Source organism: Canis aureus, chromosome 29 (genome assembly GCF_053574225.1).
Source record: "Canis aureus isolate CA01 chromosome 29, VMU_Caureus_v.1.0, whole genome shotgun sequence".
In the NCBI taxonomy this organism is placed as follows: Eukaryota; Metazoa; Chordata; class Mammalia; order Carnivora; family Canidae; genus Canis; species Canis aureus.
The window spans coordinates 33140637-33154035 of record NC_135639.1 but is presented as its reverse complement, the minus strand read 5'-3'; the positions used below and the strand labels follow the sequence as shown (position 1 = coordinate 33154035).

Genomic DNA, 13399 nt, shown 5'->3' with positions numbered 1-13399 from the left:
AGTCATGTCCTTTGGAGGTACATGCCTATGTTTTTAGGTTGCAGGGCCTAAAAGAACTAAAAATCTGGTTTCCTCCATTTTCCAACCAGTGTTCCCACATTCTTCCCTTTTTGTCTTTTTTGTGCCATGGACCCCTTTGGCAATTCAGTGAAGCCTCTGGACTCAGAAGAATGCTTTTAAATGCATCAAATGAAATATAAAATGTTAGCGAGGACACAGATTATGTGGCCATATGTACATTTACCAAGATATTGTTTGAAATTGTGATATATGGTAGGTGCTTCCTTATTAACACATTAAACAGTGGCATTCAGTAAGGCGATAACTACTGTAATTTCAAAGTAGTAGGAATATCAGTAGGGAATGGTTTCCCTGGGGCTTTGCCAGTTTAGCACTGCAAATCCTGCATCCAGGGAAGCCCCTTAGTCCTGGCCAGACCAGGGTAGTTGGTCACCCTGAATATAAATACTCTTTTAGGGATTTGACCATGACTGTAATATATGGAAATATCTGTGATTTCTATTGGTGACAAGATCACAGATGCTATTCCTACTGATGAGGCTTGTTGCCTATATTCATAATTGAAAGATATGCTAAATGTCTAATTCTCACATTTTAGCATTTCACAATTCTTTGAAACCTGGCCTTGTGAATAAATACCCAGTTCAGAAAAACATTATTTTTATTGGAACACAACTGGTATATTTTTACTATCATCATCATCAGTCATGGTAATTAATACTTACTGTGCATTTTACATGTGCCAGACGTTGGGTTACATAATTTACATTATTGATGCAATCCTCTCAGCTATCCTCGGATACTGGTATGAGTATTAACCCCATTGTTTTTCTAAGAAAATGAGTCTCCCCTGAGACGTACCTTGTCCAAGGTTAGTTAACTGCTAAGTGGTATAACTAAGGATTGTAATCCAAGGAGCCTAGACTCTTAGTTTCTCAAGATCCAGAAAAAGAAAATTGAGAGTAAGCTTTTAAAGGAACAGAAGAATTATGTTCATTTCAGTGTCTGTTGATTGAGTAGCCATACTCACTGATGCTTAATGGACTTAGCTGTGTTCAGTGTGGCAGTTCTAACCCTGGTTCTGTACTAGAACCACAGTGTCCAGGCCCCACTCTAGACCCTCTGAATCAGAATCAGTAGGGTAGGGTACAACATGAATGTTTTTTCAGAGTTTCCCTGGTGATTCTATGATTCTATGGAGTTGAGAACCACTGTCCAGGAGCTTTAACTGAGCTCTTTGCTCTTTGGTCAGGACATTTGGGGAATATTTACTGTCTTAAAGTCCCTGACACTGCTTGGGTTCTCAGGAGTGGCAGGGTTGAGCTGAAAGCCTGCCTGAAAAGTGATGACTGACAAGCCCTTCTTTCTGTGCATTGAACCTACCATTCACCCAGCAAGTGTCGGCTGATTCGTTTTTACCACTTCACCTTATTCCTCATAAAACCTGAGTTACAAGCAAGGTGATGTCAATGACACGCAGGCTCCCCAGCTCTTCTGGCTAAATTATCCACACAAAGAGAAAGGAGCTCATCACAGTAATGTGTGTTCCCAATTAAAAATGCAGGAATTTAAAAAATTCATGCACACCTGAAGTTGAATGTTAAGAATGCAACAGAAATTTAAATGCAGCAAAGAGAATGTAAGCTGATTGATTGAGAACCGTTATCACAGGCCACATGTCCCACCCCTTCCCCCTTACTCAGGCACAAGGGTCATGAGCCTGCTGTAAGTAATTGCAGAATAATTTCTGGCATGACCATACTCACTCCTCCACTTTCTGGAGCATTGCCACTTCTCCTGAGAAAGCTCACGGATCCCTAGCTCCACTCAGCCCCTTTCTGTCAGCCAGAGGCCCTGGGATGGGTAATTTCCAGTGAAAAGAACCAAAGAGATGATGCAAATCATCCTCCCTTAGTCTCTGGAGGCTGGGAGAGGTTGCCACACCTCAGTCAGAGTGAACTCCAGGAAGTCCTTTCTCCTTTCTGACGGGTTTGCAGGAGGCTGTGGGCAAATTTATTAACACTTAAGATGAAGCTGGGGAATGGATTGATGGTCCACTCCTTTCTGAAGGGAGAGTTCTGAAAGGGAGAGCCCTTTTTGAATATTCTAACCATACCATGGCAGGAATGACTCCGTAATTTCTAAAGTATAGTATTCTCTCAGTATCTCAGTTTTTAGCATAGAGTCTGGTAGAAATCTTTCTCAAAATTGCACAGATAAATTATAGCCACTTCCTCCAACTCCTATAAGCAGCTTCCTTCACCTGAACAAAGCAGACCCTAGTACAGTGCTCCCGTTCCTGATCATTTCACATGTAGCCATCCTGGTTCCCCAATCAGATTATAAATTTATTAAGGACAGGAAGTGGCCATACCATTTTCCTACTCTCCATGATGCAAGCATAATGCCAAGTATGTGAAAAACAGGACAGTGTCATCTTAGGAACATGGTCTCTGGAGTCAGCCTGCCTGAACTGAAAGTCGACCACAGTGACTTCACCATTTATGGCCAGGTGTGATTTCAGGCAAGTTATTTGACCTCTTTGTTTCTAATTACCTTATATGTAAACTGGAAGTAATCATAATATTAGGGGATTAAATGAAATGGCCATGTGAAGTTGACAGCACAGTATCTGGCAAGGAGTGGGAGCCACTGTTCTCACTCTGGCAATTTATTACATGCTTTGTCATGAACACGTGCCCACCGCCTTCTGTTCTTTGGAGCTTCTCCCATAGGGGAGTTTATGGTGAGGTGAATTTGAATGTATGTCTCTCAGTTTATGATGTGGTAGCTTGTATAGTCCTTCCTACACATTTATTTTTTTTTCCTTCCTACACATTTAAAGAATGTGTTGTGTCCAGTTAGTTCCTCTGCCTCACACTGAAATTTTTTTCATGTATGCTTCGTCAAAATGACCCAATTAATTTATGTTTGCACAGCTGTGCAGGAAGAATGGAAGATGTTAATGAGGATTAATGCTTGCTGACTGACTAACCATATTGGTATCCTCCTCCCCCTGCTTGTGAGAAATGAAAATCCTATCTCTTATCCAGTTACAGCCACACTCCTTATTCTCCTGCTCTACGTTTATTGGCTTAACAAGAGGGTAAGAGGGTATATTTTGGCAGGTGTCGCTCAAGTCTCCAGGTTGAAAGTAGGCTAAGAGTGTTTTTCCTTCTAAAAAAAACTCTCTCCCTGCCTGAATTTTGGGGAGTTTAGGGTACTTAAGAGTTATTCTGAAGATGAAGGACCAGAAGTTCCTGCCTGTGCTGGAATCATTCATGTAAGCGGAGTTCCATGTACACTGAAGAATGGAGCATGGAGGAGGGGAGGGTGGCCAGGACAGACGGGCCACCAGCTCCCATACCATCACTTAATTTATCTCTCTGCTGTGATCTGCAAGAGGATTTATTGTAAAAGGATATGGGTGTCAAAATAGGAAAAAATGAAGTGTTATTCATTTTTTTAAAAATCAGACTACAAAAACTGTAACTTAGAAAGTCAAACCAGCTTCTGTGTTGTTAGCTCTTATCCTCCTTTCTTCCTTCTAAAATATATCTTTCTTCTTCACATTTTATTCTACTCTTTTGCAGAGAAAATTTAAACGTAGGAGGCAATGAAAAAATTTTGAGTGGCTTAACATAAATACCTTTGTCAGTATAAATGTCTTTGAGTCCATATTTTCTCAGTTATGTGTCAAGGGACCAACCAATAACAAATTATTCTTGCAAATTGTAACTTTTAGGGATGATCAGATATCCACTGGGCTCTGCTGTCCAGCGTTGTCGTAGGTGGCTGCTGAAACAGCAATATGTTTCATTTTCTCCTCTGGAAATTTGGTCTCCCTACACATTGGGTATAATGTGGACTTTGAAATAATTAAAATTTCACAGGGTGTGCAGGCAAAACTAAAAGCCTGGGCTTGGTGGCATGCCAGGCCCCCTCTTCCATTTCTAAGGGTCACGTCAAGTTCGTGACATGGATACAGGACGATGTTGTCCCCTTCCTGCTGAGCACAGTGAAAGGGAACCCAGATCCCGGACGGACAGCCCCTGCACAGTTTAGTCACGTCTGGTGCATCAGTGGAAAATGTGACAGGCTGTCAGAGGCTGACACTGTGGTGATTGGACAGCTTTCTCGTATTAGCTGCATGGGGGCAGTTTAGGATAAATTTGCTTCCATATCTCTGTCTACCAGCTCTTTGGCTAGGATTCGGCAAAAAATGGAATGACAATGAAAAATGCTGACCCTGGACACTAAATTTAAGGTGAATATATTCATGGCCACTGTTACTCATACAGTAGCCTGGGACAGTAACAGCACTAGGCTTGTTTTTTTCCTTTCCCCAGATGTCCTGCATAATGAGAATTAGGCCTCATCCCTGGATATGGACCATGGTTAAAATGTGGCCTGAAAAGAATCAGAACCCATAAGCCAGAATAAGACTATCAGATGGAGTCTTGATCTAATGCACACTTTGCATTTTTACGCAGGAGGGATTTGGGCTGCCCATAGAATGACCTCCTGTAGTCATGTGTGATAATAGTGTTCCTCTTCCCATGGTCCCCTCCCTGGGTGCTGATTCAAATATAAGTCCCCTTGAGGGCTTATAGGCCTTCTGGAGTAGTGTGGAGGTTTCTTCTCCAGTGACCACAGGATCCAGCATCAGGGACTGAAGCATCATTGGGAGTGAGGGGTGACTATCCCCTGATTCTTCCATGACTAGACTAACTCATGACTCATGAGGAGAGGGCCCTCCCTGAAAAGCTCTTCTCAGACAGTGGTGCTGGGTCATTTTCTGGTCTTGAAGACCTTTATGACACTAATACGGTTTTCCATCCATTGGTTCTTTTTTCTAGCAGCTGGCCTGGATACATTCAGAGCCTGATATTAAATATGAGTCCTGCAGAGCTCAGGCATCCAAATCCCAAACCCTAGCCAATATTTAGCCCTTGAGCCCCTGCCCCACCCCAGTCATTTAGGCCATCACCCCTCAAACAGTCTTCAGCAATACAGAGATTGCATTATCTTTCAAGGATAAGGAGAGCCCATACTTTGAATCCCTAAAGCAGATCTCTTTGGGGGCAAGGAGAAATTGATTACTTCTGTTTTTGATAACTTTATTGATAGTCTTCTTTATTTTGATAGCTTTATTAAGTGGTTTTTGACCTAGTCACAGATATGTGCAGCCATCACCACAATTTTAGAACATTTCATTACTTCATAAGGAAACCCCATACCCTCTAGCTATCAGCCTCCATTCTCCTCATGCTGTCTCCCCTCCCCCACCCAGAAGCATCCACTGATCTACTTTCTGATCTCTAAGTTTCCCTATTCCCTATTCTAGACCATCATATGAATGTGCACTCTTTTGTGACAGGCTTCTTTCACTTAGCATAATGTATTTTTAAATTTTAATACCAGTGTACTGAACACAATATAATATTTTTAAGGTTCAAGGTACATCTCTACTGTAGCATGTGTAGGTACTTTGTTTTTTTACCTCTGAATAATACTCCATTGTATGAACATATGACATTTAATTATCTATTCATCAGTTGTTAGACATCAGATTCTTTCCACTTCTTGTCTGGTATAAATAATACTGCTGTGAACATCCATATGCAAGTGTTTGTGTGGACATATGTCTTCATTTCTCTTGGGTACATATCCAGGAGTGGAATTACTGAGTTTTATAACTGTGTTTAACCTTCTGAAGAACTGCCAGACTATTTTCCAAAGCAGCCACACCTTTCTGCATTCCCACTAGCAGTGTGTGAGGGTTCCAATATTTCTATATCTTGACCAGCATTTCTTAGTGTCCGCCTTTTTGGTTATAGCCATCCTAATGGATATGAGGTAATATTGCATTGTAGTTTTGATTTGTATTTTCCTGATAGCTAATGATGTTGAACACATTTTCCTTTGCATATTGGCCATTTGTACATCTTTGGAGAAATGCCTATTCAAATCTTTTGCCTATTTTTAAATTTCTTTTATTATTGAATTCTTTATATTTCTGGATGTAAGTCTATTTTCACGTATGTGTGTATGTGTGTGTGTGTGTATAGAGGTACAGGTATGGACATGGATATAATGAATGCAAGTCAAGAAAGTAGCAAAGAAGGCTTACAATTTTAATTCATAGTGAAACTTGTTAAGTATTTTCTTTGGACATTGATCTCATTCTCAGTCGTCTTTTTCAAATTTGCCCTACTAGCAACAATGGTTAAGTCAAATTTTTTTGACTTCCTTCTCCCCCAAATTCTTTCTGAACTCCAGTCTGCATAGTTTCTCACTCCTCTTCTGCCTGAGCTTGTATTATATAGGCCATTTTTCTTATTATCTAAATTCTGCACCCCAGAGCAATGGCAGATTGTCATCTGCAAACTTGTGCATTACATGGAATGCATCCAAGGCAAGGCTGATTAAGGAGGTCACCACTTTACAGTAATGTACTTCATTATGTACAAGTGGTGGGACCAAAACTAGGCTGAGACGAGCAGGGTGCCTGAGTGGTAACATTTAAGGAGGCACTCAATCTCAGGATCTGGCTGGTGCTAGCTCTCTACTTATCAACTAATGCTTCCTTAAATTTTGAGCCCTAGGTAGCTCACTTTTCTCACTTTAGTCCCAGACCTGGGTAGAGGATCTAAGAGAATCTGTGGTTTAGAAACGCCTATCATCTTTTTAGCTCAGGAATGGCCTTGACTAATCCCTCTCATATACCTTAATGCACATACTGTTAAAATACAAGCTAAGAATGGTTCCTCATTTTTGAAGCATTCAAAAAAATCAAAAGAAGAATGCTATTTCATGCCATGTAAAAATTATATGAATTTGAAATTTCAGTGTTCACAAATGAAGATTATTAGAACACAGCCTCATTCATTCCTTTTAATACTCATGTATTTTTCTGTAGCTGCTTTCTCCTTGTAACAGCACAGTCAGGGAGCGCTAATTGAGACTATATGTCTTGGAAAGACTAGAATATTTATTATCTGGCCCTGTAGAGTAAAATTCCCCCTGGTTTAGAACATCCCTCTCTACCTGGCTAGTTTCTACCCATCCTTTAGTCCTGAGCTTAGGTTTCACATCCTCTTGGTGGTCCTTTCCTGTGAACCCCTCCCCAGCATGGACCCCAGTCCAGAGTTTCAGCCAGTGCTGATATGTATTTCTCGAATGATTCCTTGAATTATAAGTAAAGAAAAGCAGTTTCCGCTCACTGCTGATGTCTCCTTCTCTCCTTCCCAGACCCAGTGCAGGCTTATAAGCTGTCCTCCCTTTGACCATCGGAGCTTGGAAACACTTTCTTTGAGCAATATCTAGGACAGAATCAGAATTTCCCATTGCTATTCAGAAAGGCCTTTTTCAGTCCTGTGAACCCAGAGACCTATGCTTGTTACCTCCACAGACTTGTCCTGAAAGACAAAGAGGGGACATTTGTAGATCTCCTTGTCTGTGACCATTTCAATTGCAAAACCCCCTGGGAAAGTTTCCATATGTTTTGCGTTTACAAGGGGAGCATCTAAGACTGCTGTTTATCTGCAGTGGGCCACAGAGGAAAGAAGCCCCCTCCTCGAAGATCCTGGAGCTCTGTCCCTGTCCTTCGGAACCTGTAGTCCATACAGGCACAGATTTCTACCATGGACCAGAGGGGATCTAGCTTCTGTTTCTCAGTGGTGGTCAGAGGTGGGGTTGGTAGTAAAGGGATAGGGTCAGCATGCTGTGTTGAGGAGATCATTCTTAAGTTGGGGAGGTATTTGGTCAGTTTCTTCATACCATCTGACCCCCAGTACGATCAGGAATAAACTTGAGGCAGCATCCTCCCCCACACACCCAAAATAAGACCTAAGTATCAATTCCAGCTCTCCCATTAACTGGTTGTATGACCTTAAGCAGGTCACTGCTGAGATTTTTAGTTCCTTTGAAAACGAAGTAAGGATAGGGGTGCCTGGTTGGCATAGTGGGTTAAGCGTTTGAGTCTTGATTTTGGCTCAGGCCATGATCTTGGGTTATAGAATCCAGCCCTGCATCTGGCTCCTTGCTCAGTGTGGAGTCTGCTAGACATTCTTTCTCTCCCTCTCTGCCTGTTCCTCTCCCCTGCTCATGCTCTCTAAATAAATAAATAAATACTTTTTTAAAAAGTGAGGGCAGACATGTATTCACTGCCTGCTGTGTGCTATAAAATTTGCATATGTTAATACATTATAAGTTACACATTTCATCTTATCTCTGAAAGCCCAACAATCTGTGATTTTCCTGATTTAAGTCTTGACTCTGGATTTATGGTGGAGTAAATATTCTACCTCCCCCAGCACTGCCTCCTAGAGGCTTGATTTGGAGAGAACGTTGTAGTCACTCTCCAGCACTTGCAGTAGTGAATGGGCGCAGGAGAGATGCTTCTTCATCAATGGCTAAGCCCTGAAATGCCTATAGCAATAAAAAAGCAAGCACTTGGTGGGCTTTTACTGTATGCTAGGCACTGTGCTTTCCAGACATGACCAAGGTCACACAGTGTTAGGACTCCAGCCTTGGTTGGGCTGTCTCCAAAGCCCATTCTCATAACCACTCCTCAGAGGTTCCTCTGGAAGATTCTGATGTAACTCATCCCTATAACTTGGCAAGAGGTTCTGTTCCCTTATTAACTGTGCAAACTTTGAGCTGGATGAGCCCTTAAGCTGTTTCTCTGTCTTCAAATGTGATCTGGGTGTGACCTTTGGATGAAATGGGAGATGTGGGGAACAATACCAATTCTTAATGTGAGGGGTGTGTTGGCTCTTGAAATGGCTAAGATTTATTTTTATGACTCAGCCTGCTAGGGGGAGGAAACCAAGCCTGAAGGTTTGAATTTTTCACTGAATTGCTGTAATTTAAAAGTACATTTTGAGAGTTTTATAAGTAAGTAAGCAAGAACAGAGTCCAAAGCAAACTGCACACATCTGACTCAGAATCTATAGCTTATTCATGATCATGCTAGAATGACCAAAACTGGTGCAAACATAGTTTAGTATTTTTCCATTTTAATTTAAAGTTTTCTGTGATCTTTGAGGGTTCTGACCAACTGCCCAAAGTATGAAAAACATTGCTCAGGAACATTTCTTTCCGTAGTCCCACCATTTTCACCTCCTTCACAGGGTTGTGAGGTTGGAGGGAAAAAAATGAGGCTGGTTGTATATTCAGATGCTTGGCAAACATTACAAAATGACCCCAGGATTATAAGTTTTCTTTTCTTACTCCAGGCTCTGAGGCTTCAGCTTGAGGTACCTGGGGGAAAAGGGGATTCCAAAACTATTCTGGAGGCAGCAAAACAAAGCCAGAGTCAGCTGTTTCCTTTCTATAAACGCTGTAAGCATCCAGGGGAACCTGCTTACTGAAACCTGACCCTTTGGTTTCCTCATTGTGAGGCTGGCCTAGTTTTCATAACTTCATTTTAAACTTGAGATTAGGTGATTTTTGTCACCAACACCTACTTCATCTTATCCCTGTGTTTTAATAAAACAAGGAATCAATTTATCTGTATACCACGTTGAGCAGCCTAGCTTCAGAAAATTTAGCATCAAATTATAAACAGTGACACTTTAACAGTGAATGTGGATGTGTCTCGAGAGCCAGCATGTGGGAGTTTGGCAGTTGGAAAACCCCATGGCTTCAGTTTTTCCAGATTATGTACCCTTCCATCACATAGTAATTTCTTAGCCTTGAAAAACTCTTCTAGAATAAGAGAAATGTTCATTTGAGTTCTAAATTGGTGATCCAAAACTGGCTTAGTAGCAGATTCATTATTTTTCTCTTTAATGGGGCCAAAGAAAATGGTCTCATGTCCTGGATGGACCAGCAAGTTCTTCTTTTGTTGGCCACATACCAAATAAGGGCACTGTAGTGTGGGTATGACTCTGCCATGACTAATATTTTGTGACGGTAATGCCATTATTGTGGCGACCATCTTTTCCAAATAAAAAGTTGGGAACTTTTTGTTGAGAGGACAGAGGGGCAGAATATTTGAAATTGAGACTGACTCAGGAAATCCAGAATGATTGGTCTTGGAGTTGCTGTTGATCACAATACAAAGGAGAAAGAATGTGAGTGAACTAGAGCACATCTACTTTGTTGCAAGAAAAATGAGGAGCTTCAAAATGAATGACTTGGTAGTGGTACTAAGTGTGTTGTAGAGACAACACATTAGGAGCCCAGAACAGAATCTAGCAAATGTTTTTCTCAAAGTTTTTGTTTTTCTGTATTTTTTCCAAGTACTTGGTAGCTACTGTGCTTTGGAAGTATAAAGGTAGTAAAATAGATTTCGTTGAAAGACTAAGATATGCTCAGCTAAATAAGGGTTGTCTCTTTCTAAGAAATCACCTTGAAAGGCAGACTCCATTTTCCACTTATGTTACCATTATGCAAAATGTCTTCATCCTTTGAGCTTGGATGGGCATTTTAGAAACAGTCCATTCAAGCATCCTAGCTAAAGGTGATTTAGCTCAATTTGATATAGGACTGTGAAGGATAGGATTGGTTTTATTAGGGGCTTTATAAACAGACAAGAGGTGAAAGGAGGTATCTGGAAATGTTTTGAGTAAAGGTAAAATTATAAGTTCTGCATACAACACGAACTGGTATACAAACTTGGTCATTGCTTCACAGTCTTGCTCAGTATCAATGGATAGTTCGGACATACCCACAAACCCACAATGCCCATTTGGCTTGTACTCAGTCTCATGTACACGAAGCTCATATCACAGGTGAGAATGAAATTTAGCCCCATCTCCACAAGCCTTCTTGGCCAAGTGCTCTTGTAAAGGGTGCACCTGCTCAACCATACAAGGTGATCCTGGTGATCCATACCATGTGGAAGACAATCAGAGGAGCTACTGAAGAACAAAGCTACAATTGGATTTTTTCTTGGATTCATATATAATGTGCTCAGCACAGTGGAGTTGTTAAGTTCTAGTGGTCTGAAATATAAACAAATAGTGCAAATGCTTTTCTAGGTAAATATAAAATAAGTATTTGATAACTTCATGAACTGTAGAATTCTCGAGCTGGGAGGCCCATCTTCTATAACCTTTTTCACTCCCTCATTTTATGGATAAAGTAGACAAGTCCCTCCACAGTGGAAATTATTTAACCAGATTCACGTAGCTAATAATGGAAGACACAGAACTAGAATCCGGATCCTCATCTCTCAAAATAGGATGAAAATATATGATACAGCCTTTCACATAGTAGGTGCTCTATTAATGTCAGCTGATTCTGAACCCCAAAGCCAGAGACATGGATTCCTGATACGTCACCTGCCCTGGCAGAGCTCATGGTAAATAATGGTGGAGGCCACATGCCTTATCTTTCATTTGTTCCACAGTTTTCCCAGATTGTAAATGATCATGGTTGGTGCATATTCAGTCACCTTTTTTCGGTGTTCTCTGGTCCATTCCAGTTTTCACAGCTTTTCCTATCTTCAGTTCTTTAAGAAGCTGGCTCATCTTATTGCAATAACATTGTCAGTTCTTTAAGTACTCTGAGGTGCCCTTTAAATTTGAATGTAGCCAAGTTTTGTTGAGTTCATTTCTCCCCTTCGTCTAGTTTCTTTCCATCCTTCACTTGGCAGGTAGCTCTCTCTGGTTAACGACCAGGTCTTCAAAGCATATGGAGCAGCCGTGAGATCCCTCCCAGTCTCTCAGGAGGATATTTTCCTGTGTTCTTTTTCTCTTATTTATGGGATGTGGAGCCAGTGAGAGACACTGAGCCCAGCAGGAAGGGCCAAAGTGGGCTCAAGTAATTGAGCCAGCAATCCCAGGCTCATAAAACATTAGCACTGGAAGCGTCTTGGAGACTGTCAACTCCAGCTCTTCATTTTACAGAGAAGGAAACTGAGGCTGAAAGGAAGGCCTAGGTCCACTCAGGTATCAGTTTCACAGCCAGGCCTGGAATCTGGGTTGCTCCCAAGCCAACTCTCCTGCCCTGTGCCAGATGCCAAACACTGTTTCTGACCCATAGGCAAGGAGTGAATTGATTGTATTATAACAGATAAGTTATTCGAGGTATAAGGCTCCATAGTGGTTAAGTAAGCTGGGAGCCAGCTGGCCTATGTTCAAATCTGACTCTCTACTTACTTGCACTGTGACCTCATGAAAGTTACTTAACTTCTCTGTGCCTCTATTTCCTATCCTCTAAAGTGGGGATTATAATTTAACCTACTTATTGGGATTGTTGTAAGATTAACAGGTTGTTCTATGTTAAATGTTAACAAATGTTAATAAAAATGTTATTAATTTTAAAGCACTTAGAACAGTACTTGACACTGCTGTTATTTTCCTTTTGATTCTTAAGCCTCAATTTTTGACGAAAATTCTGAATTATCTCCCTACAAATACAAAGTTTTCTCTAGGAACCCTGAGGGAATAACTCTAAATTGTGGGATAGTCTCCAAGTGCTGTAAGAGTGGCAGGGGGGTTTGTATAGTCTGAGAAGGCTTCCTGGAGGAGGTGGGCTATCATTTGGCTTCTGTCAGGAGTTAGGATTGTTCTGCCTACAGTGGGCAAAGTGTTCCATCATAAGAAAATTGACCATCTTTCTTCTTGCTGAAGTCCACATTTGGTTTATTCCAAATGTAATGTTGATTTCAGAGGCCTTCTGGCATCTTGCCTTAGCCATTTTCCCCCAAGGAAATTGCTTCATATAAAATTTAAAGTGACATAATTTTTCTCAACAGAATAGGAATCTCCCTGTTTTGTTTTCAAAGCACCTCTTGTGAAAATTGCCTTCTATACTTTGCAAAGGTTGTTGGCAGCATCTGTTGATGTAAAGCAAAAAGGACTGGTCTGTTTGTTTGTTCATATAGTTGGTTTTTGGTATTGAAATGAGGACCTATCTAACTCACCATCTAAAACTGAGGCTAGGAAAACCCTACACCTAGCCTGTTAGCCTCCTCTCTTGGCTCTCCCAATTTTAATCTGTCCAGGCACCATTACCTGAATCTCATTTCTGTCATTCCCTTACTTTCTTTTGTATGCAAGGTTGTTGCATGTATGAGTATACTTAAGAACTATATAATAATACTAAATTCCACTGCATTTTATACTTTAAAAGTTAATTAGTTGTATGTCACATTATTTTCACCTTAATATTAAAAACTATGCACTTTTAAAGATAAAAAATGGTCATGGGAGGAAAAAGAGAGAAGCAAACCAAAAAACAGACTCTTTACAATGGAGAACAAACTGATGGTTAGAAGAAAGGAGGTGGATGGGGGATGGGTGAAATAGGTGATGGGAATTAGGGAGTGCACTTGTGATGAGCACCAGGTGTTGTATGGAAGTGTTGAATCACTAAATTGTACATCCGAAACTAATATTAGACTGTATGCTAACAAACTGGA

General features: G+C 40.9%; 1 protein-coding gene across 6 annotated transcripts in view; it reads left to right on the top strand.

Annotated features, from left to right (window-relative positions):
• The window catches only part of PLCE1 (phospholipase C epsilon 1), a 317588-nt gene that overhangs the window by 43463 nt on the left and 260726 nt on the right, over nt 1–13399 (top strand). The gene's annotated exons all lie outside the window — the stretch shown is intronic.